The following is a 17,461-nucleotide window of genomic DNA, read 5'->3' on the forward strand; positions in this document are numbered from 1 at the left end:
ACATACCCTCGTAAAACTGACCATCCTACCGATCCTCGACTTCGGCGATGTAATTTACAAAATAGCCTCCAATACCCTACTCAACAAACTAGATGCAGTCTATCACAGTGCCATCCGTTTTGTCACCAAAGCCCCATATACTACCCACCACTGCGACCTGTACGCTCTCGTTGGCTGGCCTTCGCTTCATAATCATCGCCAAACCCACTGGCTCTAGGTCATCTACAAGACCCTGCTAGGTAAAGTCCCCCCTTATCTCCGCTCACTGGTCACCATAGCAGCACCCACCTGTAGCACGCGCTCCAGCAGGTATATCTCTGGTCACCCCCAAAGCCAATTCCTCCTTTGGCCGTCTCTCCTTCCAGTTCTCTGCTGCCAATGACTGGAACGAACTACAAAAATCTCTGAACTGGAAACACTTATCTCCCTCACTAGCTTTAAGCACCAGCTGTCAGAGCAGCTCACAGATCACTGCACCTGTACATAGCCCATCTATAATTTAGCCCAAACAACTACCTCTTCCCCTACTGTATTTATTTATTTTGCTCCTTTGCACCCCATTATTTATTTCTACTTTGCACTTTCTTCTACTACAAATCTACCATTCCAGTGTTTTACTTGCTATATTGTATTTACTTTGCCACCATGGCCTTTTTTGCCTTTACCTCCCTTATCTCACCTCATTTGCTCACATTGTATATAGACTTATTTTTCTACTGTATTATTGACTGTATGTTTGTTTTACTCCATGTGTAACTCTGTGTTGTTGTATGTTGTCGAACTGCTTTGCTTTATCTTGGCCAGGTCGCAATTGTAAATGAGAACTTGTTCTCAACTTGTCTACCTGGTTAAATAAAGGTGAAATAAAATAAATAAAAATTAAAAAAGTATATATAAAATTTCCTTTTTTTTTTATTGAGTTGTAGAGGAAATAAATTGTGCTATTATGACTGTGCTTAGATGCAAGAGGGAGACACAATGAGAGCAGGCAAACTGCTCAAGCGTTTGGCTTAACTGTCACTGATGACTGCCTGACCAACCCTTCTTCATGAATGGAGCATCGTAGCTAAGCCAAGCCATTTTTCTTGGTAAGGATGCTCCACTGTAGGCTTCTTGTCAAAGAAGTGGTAGGAGCACAGAAAGAGACGTTTTGGAAGTTTATTTTGGTTCAACGCTTTGAGCCAGAGCCGCAAAGGTGGATGCAGGTCCTATGGGGCTCCACAGGTACATACAGATCGACGTAGTAGAGATGGTGTTCAAAACAATCTTGTTGTAAAAACTACCTCTTCATCCAATTATTGTAACAGCCTCGTACTGAACATATAATGCTTGTCATGTTGATCGATTTTAGGATTTTGTGCGGTTCTGTCATTGTAAAACTATCAAGCTCTCAACTAAAAGTTACCACTTTTGCCGCTTTCACCTCCCGCCTCTAGCAGGCGCTAACGTCGCGCGAATGATGACGGAAATATAAACACGATTGCAACTGATAACTCGCCGCGATCACTGACGTTCCAGAATAAGGCGATATGACGAATTGAACTGCACAGCATCACATACGTACCCCATGTAGTGTTTAATTTGCGTTGAAGACAGGACTTGGTTGATAGATGTTATCTATGTCACGTTAGCTAACAATGGCTAACTGTATGGTTTTTCACACTCAAATAGCCTCCATCATGGAGGTGTTAGCGAATGCTGCGGTGGCAGAGATCTGTAAACTCGTAGACGACGACTATGCAGTGTTTCGTTTGGAAATAACTCAAAGCCAGAAAGAAAACAGGACATTGCGGAGGAAACTACAGCTACTGGAACTGAAGGTGGCACGGGAGCGCGTCGTTGCCAGTCCCAGTAGTGTCAAGATCTTCGACCGAAACAGAAGAATGGCAAGAGGTACATTTAGCAGAAGGCCGAGGCTGCGCAGCCTGTCGCCGTTCATATATAGCTCAGTGACTGTCGCCCCAATCCGGCTCTGTGTTCAGATGTATTTCACAGAATTGGGTCTTGGTCAGTTGTTGGATAGTGTGTAATAATTCCCCTGATTAGTAAGCTATCTTGCGCAAAGACACAATCATATTCTAAGCAGATTCTTTATTTAATGCATATTCTATTTACACAATGAAAACAATGTTATGCATGGAATATAATACATCAATCAATAAATATTATATCAAGAAGTTATGAGAAGTGTTACTTTACATCCTTGTCAATTGTAGACAGTGTCAATAGTGTACAATATATCATTGACGGTACCTAAACCACCTCTTTTTCCCCCCAATCATTCTCTCAGGTGAAATACATCTCACTGGAGGCCACAGGAGCTTTGTGAAGCCAGCGGGACACAATACATGCAGAGATGACCAACCAATCACTGTTGATGAGGGGAGTGGAACCTCAACCCAGCAAGTTATCGTCATAGAGGTTAGTGTAATAGTGTTACATTAAATTACAGTGCATCATATGTGACCAGTTTATTTCAGAAAGGCTCCCCTCAGCTTTTCACTTGCTTACATGTACATCCTCTTTTATCTGCCATAGGGGAGCGTGTGACTTCCCTATGACATTGTTATCCGTTAATAACCTCCACTCTTGTTGTGTCAGTCTACAGAGGCTGCAGGTCCTGGGGTCAAACAGGAGAGGTCTGAAGGAAAGGAGGACCCACGGCATAGCAGAGACATCCAGAATGGAGCGGCTGGAGCGCCCCCTGTAGCCACGAAGGACCCCACCACTGCGCAGCCCAGGACCCGACACAGCATCACGGAGGTCAGTGGAACGCCGATCGCCGTCCTCAAGTCAGAGACAGACACCGAGACTTTAACTGTAACACAAATGCAATTACACAGAGGATCTGAACACAAATCTCTGGGCCTGGGTAGACTGGGCTGTCCTCCTGGCTCAGAGTATTTACCAGTATTTCACCAGGACCAGAGGACTGTTCATTCCCGTGGGGATGTTGATGGTGACTCGTTCGACACTGGTGGGGATGATCCCTCTTGTTCTTACACTACAGAGATGGACCGTGACAACATATCCTTGGGTTTAGAGACACAAACTGATCTGTCTAGAGGGGACTGGAACCAGTACAGTAGTAGTGTACACTCTGAAGGGTGCCTAGATGAGAAAGGCGAGGTTCTGGGCATAGATGAGGTGACGGTGAAAGTGGAGGGCGACGTTCCTCCCACATGGAATGCAGATAGTCACCTAGGAGATGGACTCACACAGGGCAGAGATTTCTTAGATTACAGGGAAAGCTTAGAGACAAATCCAAATGTCGCTACCCACTCCCCTTTACAAACGTTCAGGAATCGCGACCCAGTGTCCAGATCAATGGGGCCTACTGATCCACACCGCCTCGTCCTTTTCGATAAGGGATTGAACTCAAACGACAGGGCTAGAGCCCAGGCTCGGCGTGGAGGAGCAACATCAGTCAATAGTAAAGAGAAACGGTTCCTCTGCATGTTCTGTAACAAAGGCTTCAGCTGCCCCCAGAAGGTGGAGATCCACCAGAGGGTCCACACAGGGGTGAAACCCTTCAGCTGTACCCAGTGTCCCATGGCCTTCGCTCAGGCTGGTGACCTGAAGAGGCACCAGAGGGTCCATACTGGGGAGAAACCCTTCAGCTGTACCCAGTGTTCCATGGCCTTTGCCCAGGCTGGTCACCTGAAGAGACACCAGAGGGTCCACACAGGGGATAAATAATACAGCTGACCCCATTATCAGAAGAGATTCTTGCACCAGCTGAAGATGCACCTGAAGGTCCACACGGGAGAAAGGCTGTTTGTCTGTACGCACTGCCGGGAAGAGGTTCTCAGAGTGGAGATACCGGAAGAAAAAACATTCCGCTCGGTAGCTTCTGATGGTTAGATTAAACCCTGCATTAAAGACAAAGATGAATTGTCATTGTTGTCGGCACGAAAAAGATCCACAGACGCATTTGGAATTACGAGAGTTACCGATTTCAGTGTAGAATATTGCATCCAGACATTGTGTGATATATATAGGGCTGGGCGATATATCCAATTAATTCAAATTAATGTTTTAATGCAATGTTTCAAATGCATGTTTCGCAAGAATTTTGTTTTTATTTGTATATATTTTTTCATTCTATTGTGCCTTTAGAAAGTATTCATAGCCCTTGACTTATTCCACATTTTGTTATGGCCTGAATTCAAAATGGATAAAAAAAATAATAATTCTCGACCAACTACACAATACCCCATAATGAAAATAAACAATACCCCATTTTTGTGAATACAGAAATATCTCATTTACAAAAGTATTCACACCCCTAAGTCAATGCATATTAGAATCACAGCGATTACAGCTGTGAGTATCTAAGAGCTTTCCACACCTGGATTGTACAATATTTGCACATTTTTTAATTCTTCAAACTCTGGCAAGTTGGTTGTTGATAATTGCTAGACAGCCATTTTCAAGTCTTGCAATAGATTTTCAAGTAGATTTAAGTCAAAACTGTATTTCGGCCCCTCAGGAACATTCAACGTCATCTTGGTAAGCAATATATTTGGCCTTATGTTATGTTATTGTCCTACTGAAAGGTGAACTCTTTCCCAGTGTCAGTTGGAAAGCAAACTGAACCAGGTTTTCCACTAGGCATTTGCCTGTGCTTAGCTCTATTCCGTAGTCCTTTTGCCAATTTACAAGCGTACCCATAACATGATGCGGCCATCGCCATGCTTGAAAATATGAAGTGTTATTCAGAGATGTGTTGGATTAGATTTGCCCCAAACGTAACGCTTTGCATTCAGGACTTTTATTTCTTTGCCATATTTTTTTGCAGTATGACTTTAGTGCCTTATTGCAAACAGGAGGCATGTTTTGGAATATTTATATTCTGTACATGCTTCCTTCTTTTCACTCTGTCATTTGCATTAGTGTTGTGGATTAATTACAATGTTGTTGATCCATCCTCAGTTTTCTTCTATCACAGCCATTAAACTCTGTAACTGTTTAAAAGTCACAATTGGCCTCATGATGAAATCCCTGAGCGGTTTCCTTCCTCTCCAGCAACTGAATTAGGATGAACGCCTATATATTTGTAGTGACTGAGTGTATTGATACACTATCCAAAGTGTAATTAATAACTTCACCAAGCTGAAAGGTATATTCAATGTCTGCTTTTTAAAATGTTTTACCCATCTACCGGGGTGCTCTTATTTGCGAGGCATTGGAAAACCTCCCTGGTCTTTGTGGTTGAATCTGTGTTTGAAATTCACTGCTCGACTGTAGGACTTTATAGATGATTGTATGTGTGGGGTACAGAGATGTGATAGTCATAAAGATATATTGTTGAACACTATTATTGCACACAGAATGAGTTCATGCAAGTGATTATTTTTTATTTAACTAGGCAAGTCAGTTAAGAACAAATTCTTATTTCCAATGACGGCCTACTCTGTGCACTGTGCTAAGCACATTTTTACTCCTGAACTTATTTAGGCTTGCCATAACAAAGGCGTTGAATACTTATTGACTCAAGACATTTCAGCTTTTCATTTTCAATACATTTCTAAAAAAACATAATTTCACTTTGACATTATGGGGTGTTGTGTGTGTGACACAATCTTAAAATTCAGGCTGTAGCACAACAAAATGTTGGAAAAAGTCAAGGAGTGTGAGTACTTTCTGAAAGCACTGTCTTTTTGGTTTCGTGTCCTTCGTTTCTTCTGTGCTGTGTGCATTGTGCACCTTCCCACTCGCACACAGACACCAAGCCCCTCCCCCTGCCACTCACAACAACAATGATGAAAGATAACTGAACCTTTTGAACAATACCCCTTTTTATGTCTTAACTCCCAAATTGTAGAACAGAGCAGATCCTACTAAAACGAGAGGATCAATGAACATGATTGTGTCAGGGGCCTCCCGAGTGGCGCATTGGTCTAAGGCACTGCATCGCCACTAGAGATTCTGGGTTCGAGTCCAGGCTCTGTCGCAGCCGGCCGCAACCGGGAGACCCATGGGGCGGCGCACAATTGGCCCAGCGACGTCCGGGTTAGGTGAGGGTTTGGCCGGCAGGGATATCCTTGTCCCATCGCGCACTAGAGACTCCTGTGGCGGGCCGGGCACAGTGCACGCTGACACTCCTCCGGGTTAAGTGGGCATTGTGTCAAGAAGCAGTGCGGCTTGGTTGGGTTGCAGCGATGGGACAAGACTGTAACTACCAATTTGATACCACAAAATTGGGGAGAAAAAAGGGTCCAAAAAAAAAAAGAACATGATTGTGGAAAATTAATGTTCAGTTCTGTCGCGAGCTCAGTATTGTGGTACCACGTACCGCTAGCAGTATTTTAGCCACATAGTGTTATGTGCTTGCTGTCTAGTCTGTTTTATAAATGTGCAATGAGCATTAAAAAATACATTCATAAAAGGAATTGGCAACTCGTTCTCATTCCGAGAAATAAGCATCTTCTTGTCCAGGTAGGCCACTTGATTTCAATATCTAAACAAAGTGAACAGGCTATGTTGTTCCAACAGTTGGAGATGGATAGGAGGGTGCAATCATCACAGTTCAACTGTTCTACCTTGGTAGCAAGCAAATGGATCCAAGTGAACCAATAACTTTGATTTGAAGTTGGCTAGACTTGAACTATAAAGATTAGCTGGCTACTCATTAGAATGTGGGCTTGTGCTTGAGAGATTGTTTATGAGACCTGTGTTAATTTTCACCTACAAGATGATAGTCATTATTAGTGAATGCGCGTTATGCAGGGTTCTGGTTAAATTTGTAACATAAATTGCATTTTCATAGACTTGAAAGCTAGATCAGTGATTATTGCAAAAAAAAAGCAGTTTAAAATATTTTGATAAAATAATTACATTATTTGTGGGTCTTATGGTTGTGGAAGGTCATATATTTAGCCTAGGTATAATTTTACAAACCCTGAATTCATTAGATTATTTATGACTGTTTGAAATTAATTGTATTGCCCTTTAATTGTGCAACAAAGATTATTTAGAGAGAACTTTAGAACATCAAGTTGTATATCATGAATCATCCATAAATTTGAAAAAAATCAAGAAGATTTTTAGGCCCTATCGCCCAGCCCTAGGCATATAAGCCTAAAAGGCATGTTTTATATATTGTGTTTGTACTGTATAGGCTCTGATGCCTATTTCATTACTTCCATTTAACTACTTAATTTCTTTCCCAAGACACTTTTTAAGGAGAAAATGTATGTAGTTTATCATGTAGATTTTTAGTTGAGACGTGTATGTGTGGTTTTCATATGGTATATTTAAAACTTGTGTTTAATAAACACAAAATGGGACTTTTCATGCAGACTTTAATTGAGACTCTTCAGTATACATCTGATCTCACCCTATTCTGCATACACACAACAGCGCTTTATAAACATTATACACTTACTAAATATACCTACACATACCCACATACTAACAAACACCTACTGTACACATCAAATAGTTTAGTCAGGTTTGTCTGATGGTGACTTAGAACTGATGGTGACCACAACATGTTTATGTCCACTATGATGGGTTTAACAACAATGAAATCATTCTGTAACTACAGTACAGGACTCAAACATCGTCGGGAAGGGTAAAGACTCCATGTTGAAAGTGTTTATTATCTGTGTGAACACACATGAGGGAGTGTATGTCTGTGTAATCTGTATCACCTGTCACTTCCAGGAGGAGGGTTCAGAGGTGCTGCTGGTGAAGGATGAGGGGTGTGAGGAGAGTCTGGGGAACACTGAGGGGACCATGGTCATGGAGGACAACCAGACTACACCTCCTCCTGAACCCACAGAGGAACCAGCTGAGCAGCACAGGTCTATACACAGTCTCACTGAGGTGAGCCCACTGTGAACTACTGTCTGAATGTTATTAGGTCAGGGCTCGTATCCACAAAGCCTCTCAGAGCAGGAGTGCTGATCTAGGATCTGTTTAGCCTTTTAGATTATAATGAATAAAGATATGTAGACAGATGGGGACCTAATCCTAGATCAGCATTATTACGCTGAGACGTACAAGTATTTCACGACAACCGCAATAACATCTGCTGTGTATGTGACCAATAAAATTTGATCCTAGATGAGCCCTCCTACTGTGAGACACCTTCTAGATACCGGCCCTGATGTTGACTTAGTCATCATTACGACCAGGGTCTCTTTCACAAGGAGGCCCTGCTTATACAATTTATAAGACAACATCTAATCAAATCCAATACAATGTAAAACAAACAAAAATACAGCATTACACAAATATTCAAGAAAAAGTTACGAAGGTTCCCCAATCAATATTTTAAATTGCCCGAGCGGCACCAGAACATCCAATTGTAATGTATTTTGTAGTTGGATCTAGCAATGAGGTGCATTATAACAAAAAGTGGATTTATCTAGTTTGGCGGAGACCCGAGGAAACTCAAGAGTTAACCAACCCTATGAACGGGTTTGTTATCTCATGATTTTTATACTTTAACAACAAAGTTAGGTAAGTTGGAAGCTTGTGTAGTAGAGCTTTGTAAACAAACAAACAAACAAAAAAGGAGTAATGAAGTGATCTACTGGACTTTAATGAGGACCAGCCAATTTGATACAGGATGCCGTGGTGAATATTAAAACTGTCACCTGTGATAAAACAAATGGCGCTATGGTAGACGGCATCTAAAGGTTTAAAACTAGTGGCTGCTGCAATCTTGTAAATGGTGTCACCATAGTCAAAAACTATCAGGAAAGTTGACTGTACAATCTGCTTTCTGCTATTCCGGGAAAGGAAAGATCTATTTCTAGAAAATAATCCCACTTTCAAGCTTAGCTTTTTAACTAGCTCATCCATAACTTTTTTTTTTAAACATTTAAATCTTTGTCAATCCAAATGCCCAGATATTTACAAGCGGGAACCTAATCGATGGGAGAACCAACAATCCAATTAATAGAAATGTGGTCCATCTGAAATATTTTTGCGAGAATTAGAGAACATGTATTTAGTCTGGCCTACAATTAAGTACACATTTTAAACCAACCAGGTTTTCTGTAAGGCATCAAGGTCAGATTGCAGCATTTACAGCCTGCTCAAGTGGCAATGGCACACCCGAGTGCTTGCAGAGTGACGTCATCAGAGTGCAACGCATGCTGAAAGCGGAATGAGAGAGCGCTCAGTAAAAAAAAAAAAAAGTGTTACTGAAAAATGTCCCTTTTTTTTTTTTTTTTAAACTAGCCTACCTGTTTAATTTGGATCCTGCGACGTGGTTAGCGCAGTTGCTGTGGACCGCTACTATCTGTTCCGGGACACTGCCAAACCCTGAAGTCTGAAGAGCTGCTGCTTGGCGACGCAGCTAGCCTAGTTGCTAGCTATTAAGCTAGCCAGGTTTCTTTGACAATTTGAACACAGCATGCAACGCGGTTAGCCCTTGTGGCTGGGACCGCGGATAGTCCTGAGCTTGTGGCTGTTTAAATCCCTGCTGTTTGTTGCTGTTCCCATCGGCCCTGCGAGCTGTGCTGGCTGAAATTGTGTGGAGTACCAGCGTTAGCCTACGTTGCTACTATCATGCCGCCCAAAGTCAAAGAAGGTTGGAGAGGACAGTGTAAATCAACAAAAATGTCTACAGGCAATTGTTACAGCAACAGAAAAATGGCTTCAAGAGCTTTGTCCAAATACTGGTGGACTCGACTAACAAAATAATGGACGATCTGACCAGGGAGAGGTGAATGTCATGGAAGAGACTTGCAGCAAGATGACAACAAACTAAGTCCACATGAGATGACCTCAGCGAATCATTATTACAGATGACTGGGAAAAAAGACTTATCTAGGGACAATCCAGGAGGAATAACATTGTTGTGGATGGCATACCAGAGTCTACACATGAGACCTGGATGGAGTTTGAGGAGAAAGTGAGAAAACGATCACTGAAAAGCTGCAGATGGATCAAAAGAAAGTTGAGGTGGAGCCACGCCCACAGGTCTGGAAAACATGTAACTAGCCCAGGTGACAGACCCAGGCTGATAGTGGTCAAGTTCCTAAGGTTCAAGGACAAGATGGCTGTTCTGGAGAGACCCAAGAACTTGAGAGGAACCAACATCTTCCTCAATGAGGACTTCTCTGAAGTTGTGTGCCAGAGGCAGAAAGAACTTATCCCAGCCATATGAAAGCTGCCAGATAGCATGGGGACATTGCTTACATCTGCTACGACAAGCTCATTGTCCACCCTCCGTCTCAAAAGCCCGGGAGGAGTGAGAGAGCCAAGCTTCCGGGTCAGTAGCTTCAGCCCAACATCACATACATACACCAACTGTCACTCACAGGTGCCTGATTGACTGACTCTTAGCAAAATAATAATAATTTCTCTCTCCATATTATGTCCATCTCAGGTAAGCTACCCAGGAAAGGGCTAAGATTGGCCCATATTAATTACAGTGCCTTCGGAAAGTATTAATACCTATTGACCCATTCCACATTGTTGTTACAGCCTGAACTCAAAATGGATTGAATGTATTTTTTTCTCAGTCATGTACACACAATATCCCATAATGACAAAGAGAGAACATATTTTTCAGACATTTTTTGCTCATTTATTTTAGATGAAATACGGAAATAACTCATTTCCATAGCTATTCAAACCCCTGAGTTGAAACTTTGTAGAAGCACCTTTGGCTGAGATTATAGCTGTATTAAAGAGTATTTCTTTAGTACCTTGGATGCGTGTTTTGGAATATTTTTATTCTGTACAGGCCTCCTTTTCACTCTGTCAATTAGGTTAGTATTGTGGAGTAACTATGTTGTTGATCCATCCTCAGTTTTCTCCTATCAGAGCCATTAAACTCTAACTGTTTTAAAGTCACCATTGGCCTAGGAAGGACCCCTGTATCTGTGTAGTGACTGGGTATATTGATTCACCATCCAAAGAGTAATTAATAACTTCACCATGCTCAAAGACATAGTCAATGTCTGTTTTTTTTTTTTTTCTACCAATCTACCAATAGGTGCTCTTCTTTGCGAGGCATTGGAAAAACCTCCCTGGTCTTTGTGGTTGAATCTGTGTTTGAAATTCACTTGCTCGACTGAGGGACCTTACAATTATCTGTAAGTGTAGGGTACAGAGATAGTAGTCATTCAATAAGCATGTTAAACACTTATTGCACACAGAGTGTCTTGTATAAGCAGGTCCAGTAATAACCACTCAGCTTTCATGGGCAAATCACATCAGCCAGCTGCATCCCCTACCAGCCCTCACTCAGCTGCTTCAGTCCGTCTGCTCTTCATGCGTGTCTATAACTGTCAGTTTTATTTATATATATATATATATATATATATAAGCAATGTTGATACATTGTATAATTTCCTCGCCTTTTATAACCAAGAGCACAGACCAGTCTGAGTAGACTTTGCACTTCACTGTCACGCAGCCTCTGAGTGTCGGGGAGGGAAAATCGAGCAGTGCTTCGCGACACGCATGCGTACAGCTTTACAGCAAAGAAAACGGCTCATCTCTAGCCTAAACGGTTACAAAAAAATATTACCGGGGATGCCTTTTTTTCTTTCTATCGGGATTCGCACACATTTGACATAAATTCACAAATCGTGTCGCGGGCCATTTTAAACGAAACCCTGGTCGCAAATTTTTGCGTTGATAAGTAACAGCGTTGTTCGGTCATGTTACCTACTGTGGCTAGCTAACAACCTGGTAACTTGACAGTAAGTTTAGGCAAATTTGATTGGCACAGGAAGAAAGGAAAGGGTCTGCTACTCATGAGATGTGCTTCAAAAGGTAGGATTCATATAGCCTAATGTAAGCCTAAACTATATAAAAAAATCAATTTATTTCTGGTGCTCCTTAAATTCAGTTTGGTGCCTAACTTGTAAAAGTTGGGAGCAGTGTGTGTTTGTAGGGGAGAGAGAGTGGTATGTGTGTTTTTGAGAGTGAGGGCGACAGTGTGTGTGTGCCTGTTAACTACAGAGTAAAGGTTTCATGCAGTGTTTTTCCCCTTACTGACACAATGACATGCAGATTATTATGCATGTACGGTATATTCCTTCCTCCCATTCCTCCAGCTAAATCACAGGTAGGCCTTTGCAAATATGAGCAAATCAGCCGTTCTATGCCGTATTATATTATACACTGTGAAGTTAAATTCAATGTGTTGTATTGAGTCGAAGTCTGAGTTTCAGTGACCGATATTTGGAGAGATTTTTGAAAACGTGAACAAGCGTCCGATGAACGGGGCGCACAGGATGCTAAAACACAGATCATTTTTTCCTACCAAGGTATCGCGATACTATTCGGTGTCGTGGTACCCTGGCCTGGTATCGTTTGTAAAATGTTGGTATCATGACAACACTAGTTCAAATAAATTATGCAAAATAGGTGGCAAAAAAGTCAGCCAGGCTGCTCAGCTGATTGGTTGACATACTGTAAATGTTCTTTTTTACAAAAATTAACAAAATTATGAAATTATATTACCAAACCAAGATAAATGACATAAAACACAATGGAAAAATACTTTGGAGTACCTTAAGTTACATCATGGGCAGAAATCCTAATTCTTCTCCATCGTTCATTTTGATGGGTAATTTATAATAAAACCTTTTGATATTGCCAATCATTTCAATGACTAATCAGGGCATAACTACAATCTGTCTCCTTAATTAGCCTAGTGCACATGTGCACTAGCCCGAGCTCATTTTCCCTGGCTAAACCGTTCTTATTATACCTCAGTGGGCTAAACTAGCTGGCTAGCTGAACTATGCCAAACTTCATAAATACTGCACCCTCAACTTCAAAACTCCTTTGCTCGTTATACAATCATGTCATGTAACTAAGAAATTAGCTGGGTGAAAAACTTAAATGATGAATTGTTTTGTTGAACAGTCATATCTGGTTTGAGATGTCTGTCATAAGACGACGGTGGTGAAGGATATCATTGCTACTTAATGTGGATTCAAGTTCAGTTTTGAGATCCACCGACATCATTGGCGTAGGTTTAGCTGGAAGTTTCTGACTGGTCTGGGAACTGTAACAACGGGCAGCCTCTCCCCGCTCGGCTCAATGGGTTATGTAGTGATTTTGCCAACACAGCCAGATATTTACAGTCTTGTACCCTTTACCATTTTTTTTAACTGACTATTGAATTACTTGATTAAATCTGACTTTATCAGTATAATGAGTAATCCAGGAATGTCACGTGTCAATTAACTTGAGAAAACTCGCATAAATAGCAAATCTACAGATCGCTATGACTACACTGAATGGCTAAATTACTTCCGGACTCTCAGGTTCCGCGGAGCTCCTCTTCACCACTCTGATCGTGGTCAAGTCATAATGACAGAGTTGTTGTGAAGATGAGGGGCATGTCTGTTGTTCTGTGTTACAGTACAAATCAACTGTACTGTAAAATCAACTGTTACGGGGCTGGTCTTGGCCCATCTTGATTATGGTCAGGTAGTATGGTCAAGTGCAGCAAAGAAAGACCTAGCAAAGCTGCATCTGGCTCAAAGCACTGAGATGCAGTGCCTCAGATCGCTGCGCCACTCAGGAGCACTAAAGGGTTGACGAGACAGGAACTGCTTCTATTCTAGTTTTCATCCGAAAATATTACTGTGATGAAAATTCCCAATTGTCTGCATAATCAAATAACATTCAGCTCAGACACCCGTACATACCCCCCACAAGACATGCCACCACGGGTCTCTTCACAGTCCCCAAGTCCAAAACAAATTCACGGCAACGCACAGTATTATACTGAGCCGTGATCGCATGGAACTCCCATCTCCTATTACTCAAGCATCTCATTGACCGGCGGGGTCTGTGAGGCGACACACTAACACACCCATTTTTTTTTGTTTATGTATCGTTTGTATATCGTATTTTAAATGTGTGTGACTGTCCTTGTCTATCACTAAGTGTTTTGTTACTTGTCGTCCTTTGTGTTTTTTTGTGGACCCCAGCTGCTGCTTTGGCAAAAGCTGATGGGGATCCAAATACTGTTGTCTGCGTAAATGCCTTTCAATGATACAAGTCCAACCCAAATAGTGCCAACTAAACCAAACCTTTACTATTGCAGTCAATAGACATGGAGGATGGGAAGCCTGATCTGCTGCTGGTCAAAGAGGAGACAATAGAAAACGAAGCAGAGAGCATTGATCTGCTGAGTGGAGTAAAGATGAGGGAGCAAGGTAAGGGAGAAATACATATAGCCTACATACAGTAATAGATCTTCAATGAGAATAGTGATGCACCTGGCTATTATTTTGTCCATACAACTCCATATGTAGAGTTTTCTTTGCCATATTTTTTAAGTCTATTTTGTAACCTATTCCTGCAGATAGTTGGCTGGAGGCTAACAAAGGAGACTGGGTGGCCATCTTGGATTCGCAGGCCAGGACCAGAGGTGACATAGTGGATGTCAGTGGATGGGACAGTGTCCTCAACTCTGGGTTGGGGAACAACACTCTTAACCAGAAACAGACTGTCGAACCCAAAACAATAACCAAACTTAGTCTCCATGACAACAGACTGGCTGAGACCAGGACGAGGCGTAGATTTGGTCGAGGAGGTGTACATATGCAGCAGGAGAGAACAGACACAGATTCGGCTAGCGATGCTCCGTCCTGCTCCTATAGTTGTGATTCAGAGAGACTGATGGGGCCTCAGGTTAACCCCCTAACAGATGCTGCCTTCAGCCTGCCTTCTATAGGATCTATCAACTGGAACATGGACCCTGCGACAACACAGACACTCCCTGGCCTTCATCCTCCTCACACTCTCCTAATGTTAAACCAGACCTCAGACAATGCCAGTGCCTCAACACTTAATGGCTACACAAGCCCATTGACAAATGACAGTAGTGGAAACAGCATTAGTAAAGGTGGCGGCGCCAAAGAGAAGCGCTTCCTGTGTTCGTTCTGTGGGAAAGCCTTCCGTTTCCCCCAACAGGTGGCAGTCCACCAGAGGTTGCACATGGGGGAGAAACCGTTCGGCTGCCACCTGTGCCGGGCTAGTTTCTCCCACTCGTCCAACCTGAAGAGGCACCAGAGGGTCCACACAGGGGAGAAACCATTCGGCTGCCACCTGTGCCGGGCGAGTTTCTCCCACTCCTCCAACCTGAAGAGGCACCAGAGGGTCCACACAGGGGAGAAACCCTACAGCTGCCCCAGTGTGAGGATAAGTTCTCCCACCAGCTGAAGATGCAGTTGAAGGTCCACAAGGGAGAGAGGCCGTTTGCCTGTATGCACTGCAGGAAAAGGTTCTCAGAGAGGAGCTACCTCAGGATACACCAGCAGAAAATGCACATGAATAGTGGTAACGTAGTACTAGTTAGTCAGTTTGTAGTTCATTCTGTTGGTTTTGGATGTAGTAGGGAACTGAATGAGGAGAACTTAGGAAAGAAAAAGTATGATGAGGCAGAGTAGATAATATGGTGATGGCTGGTGTGATGGTGTTTTAAAAAATGCTTCAATGATGAAGAGTGACAAACTTTGTGTCTTTAGGTGTTTTATAGTGAGATAATGATAGTGCCTTAATTCATGTTTACTTGAGGAAGTAGTGAAGATGTATGTAGCGTGCAATTCCACGGTAACAGTGACACTGATGCTCACTTTTTCACTTTAAAATCTATGCTAAGCAAAAACCATTGATTGCAAAGTTTAACAAACCATACATACACCTACAGTTGAGGTTGAAAGTTTACATACACCTTAGCCAAATACATTTAAACTCCGTTTTTCACAATTCCTGACATTTAATCCTAGTAAAAATTCCCTGTCTTAGGTCAGTTAGGATCACAACTATATTTTAAGAATGTGAAATGTCTGAATAATAGTAGCGAGAATGATTTATTTCAGCTTTTATTTCATTCGTCACATTCCCAGTGGGCCAGAAGTTTACATACACTCAATTAGTATTTGGCAGCATTTGGCACACGCTTTTTCAGTTCTGCCCACAGATTCTCTATAGGATTGAGGTCAGGGCTTTGTGATGGCCACTCCAGTACCTTGACTTTGTTGTCCTTAAGCCATTTTGCCACAACTTTGGAATAATGCTTGGGGTCATTGTCCATTTGGAGGACTCATTTGCGACCAAGCTTTAACTTCCTGATTGATATCTTGAGATGTTGCTTCAATATATCCACATAATTTTCCTGCCTCATGATGCCATCTATTTTGTGAAGTGCACCAGTCCCTCCTGCAGCAAAGCACCCCACAACATGATGCTGCCATCCCCGTGCTTCACAGTTGGGATGGTGTTCTTCGGCTTGCAAGCCTCCCCCCTTTTTCCTCCAAACATAACGATGGTCATTATGACCAACAGTTCTATTTTTGTTTCATCAGACCAGAGGACATTTCTCCAAAAAGTACGATCTTTGTCCCCATGTGCAGTTGCAAACCATCGTCTGGCTTTTTTATGGCGGTTTTGGAGCAGTGGCTTCTTCCTTGCTGAGCGGCCTTTTAGGTTATGTTGATATAGGACTCGTTTTACTGTGGATATAGATACTTTTGTACCTGTTTCCTCCAGCATCTTCACAAGGTCCTTTGCTGTTGTTCTGGGATTGATTTGCACTTTTCACCCAAAGTATGTTCATCTCTAAGCGACAGAACGCGTCTCATTCCTAAGCGGCATGACGGCTGCGTGGTCTCATGGTGTTTATACTTGCGTACTATTGTTTGTACAGATGAATGTGGTACCTTCAGGCGTTTAGAAATTGCTCCTAAGGATGAACCAGACTTGTGGAGGTCAACAATTATTTTATTTTTTTCTGAGGTCTTGGCTGATTTCTTTTGATTTTCCAAAGAGACACTGAGTTTGAAGGTAGGCCTTGAAATACATCCACAGGTACACCTCCAATTGACTCAAATGATGTCAATTAGCCTATCAGAAGCTTCTAAAGCCATGACATCATTTTCTGGAATTTTCCAAGCTGTTTAAAGGCACAGTCATCTTAGTGTATGTAAACTTCTGACCCACTGGAATTGTGATACAGTGAATTATAAGTGAAATAATCTGTAAACAATTGTTGGAAAAATGACTTGTGTCATGCACACAGTAGATGTTCTAGCCGACTTGCCAAAACTATAGTTTGTTAACAAGAAATTTGTGGAGTGGTGGAAAAATTAGTTTTAATGTCTCCAACCTAAGTGTATGTAAACTTCCGACTTCAACTGTATATGCAGAAGTTTACTTTTAACAATTTCCACTGACAATTTTACTAAAACACATTTATTTGAGGAGCAGTGCGGATGCAAATTTTGATAAAAGAATGGCAGTTTTGTGACCACTTTTTTCCAAAAACTCTTAAATATCTATTCCGAATTAAGATTCAAATATGTCTGCAGAAAGAATGTGCCAGCTATGATATGACACCTTGAGTTAGAAAAAAAACAATGTAGGTGATTGAACTACAGTCAGTGAAGTGGAACAACACCCAGAAACAGAATGACATCATGGGTACTTGATCTGTACTATATAGAAATGCATAATTATGAGT

General features: G+C 42.0%; 1 protein-coding gene and 1 pseudogene across 1 annotated transcript in view; both read left to right on the forward strand.

Annotated features, from left to right (window-relative positions):
- LOC106610040 (oocyte zinc finger protein XlCOF7.1-like) overlaps positions 1-17,461 on the forward strand; it is a 268,532-nt gene that overhangs the window by 83,226 nt on the left and 167,845 nt on the right. The gene's annotated exons all lie outside the window — the stretch shown is intronic.
- On the forward strand, positions 1,464-15,785 carry LOC106609869 (zinc finger protein 528-like; annotated as a pseudogene).

The sequence above is a fragment of the Salmo salar genome, chromosome ssa08 (genome assembly GCF_905237065.1).
Source record: "Salmo salar chromosome ssa08, Ssal_v3.1, whole genome shotgun sequence".
In the NCBI taxonomy this organism is placed as follows: Eukaryota; Metazoa; Chordata; class Actinopteri; order Salmoniformes; family Salmonidae; genus Salmo; species Salmo salar.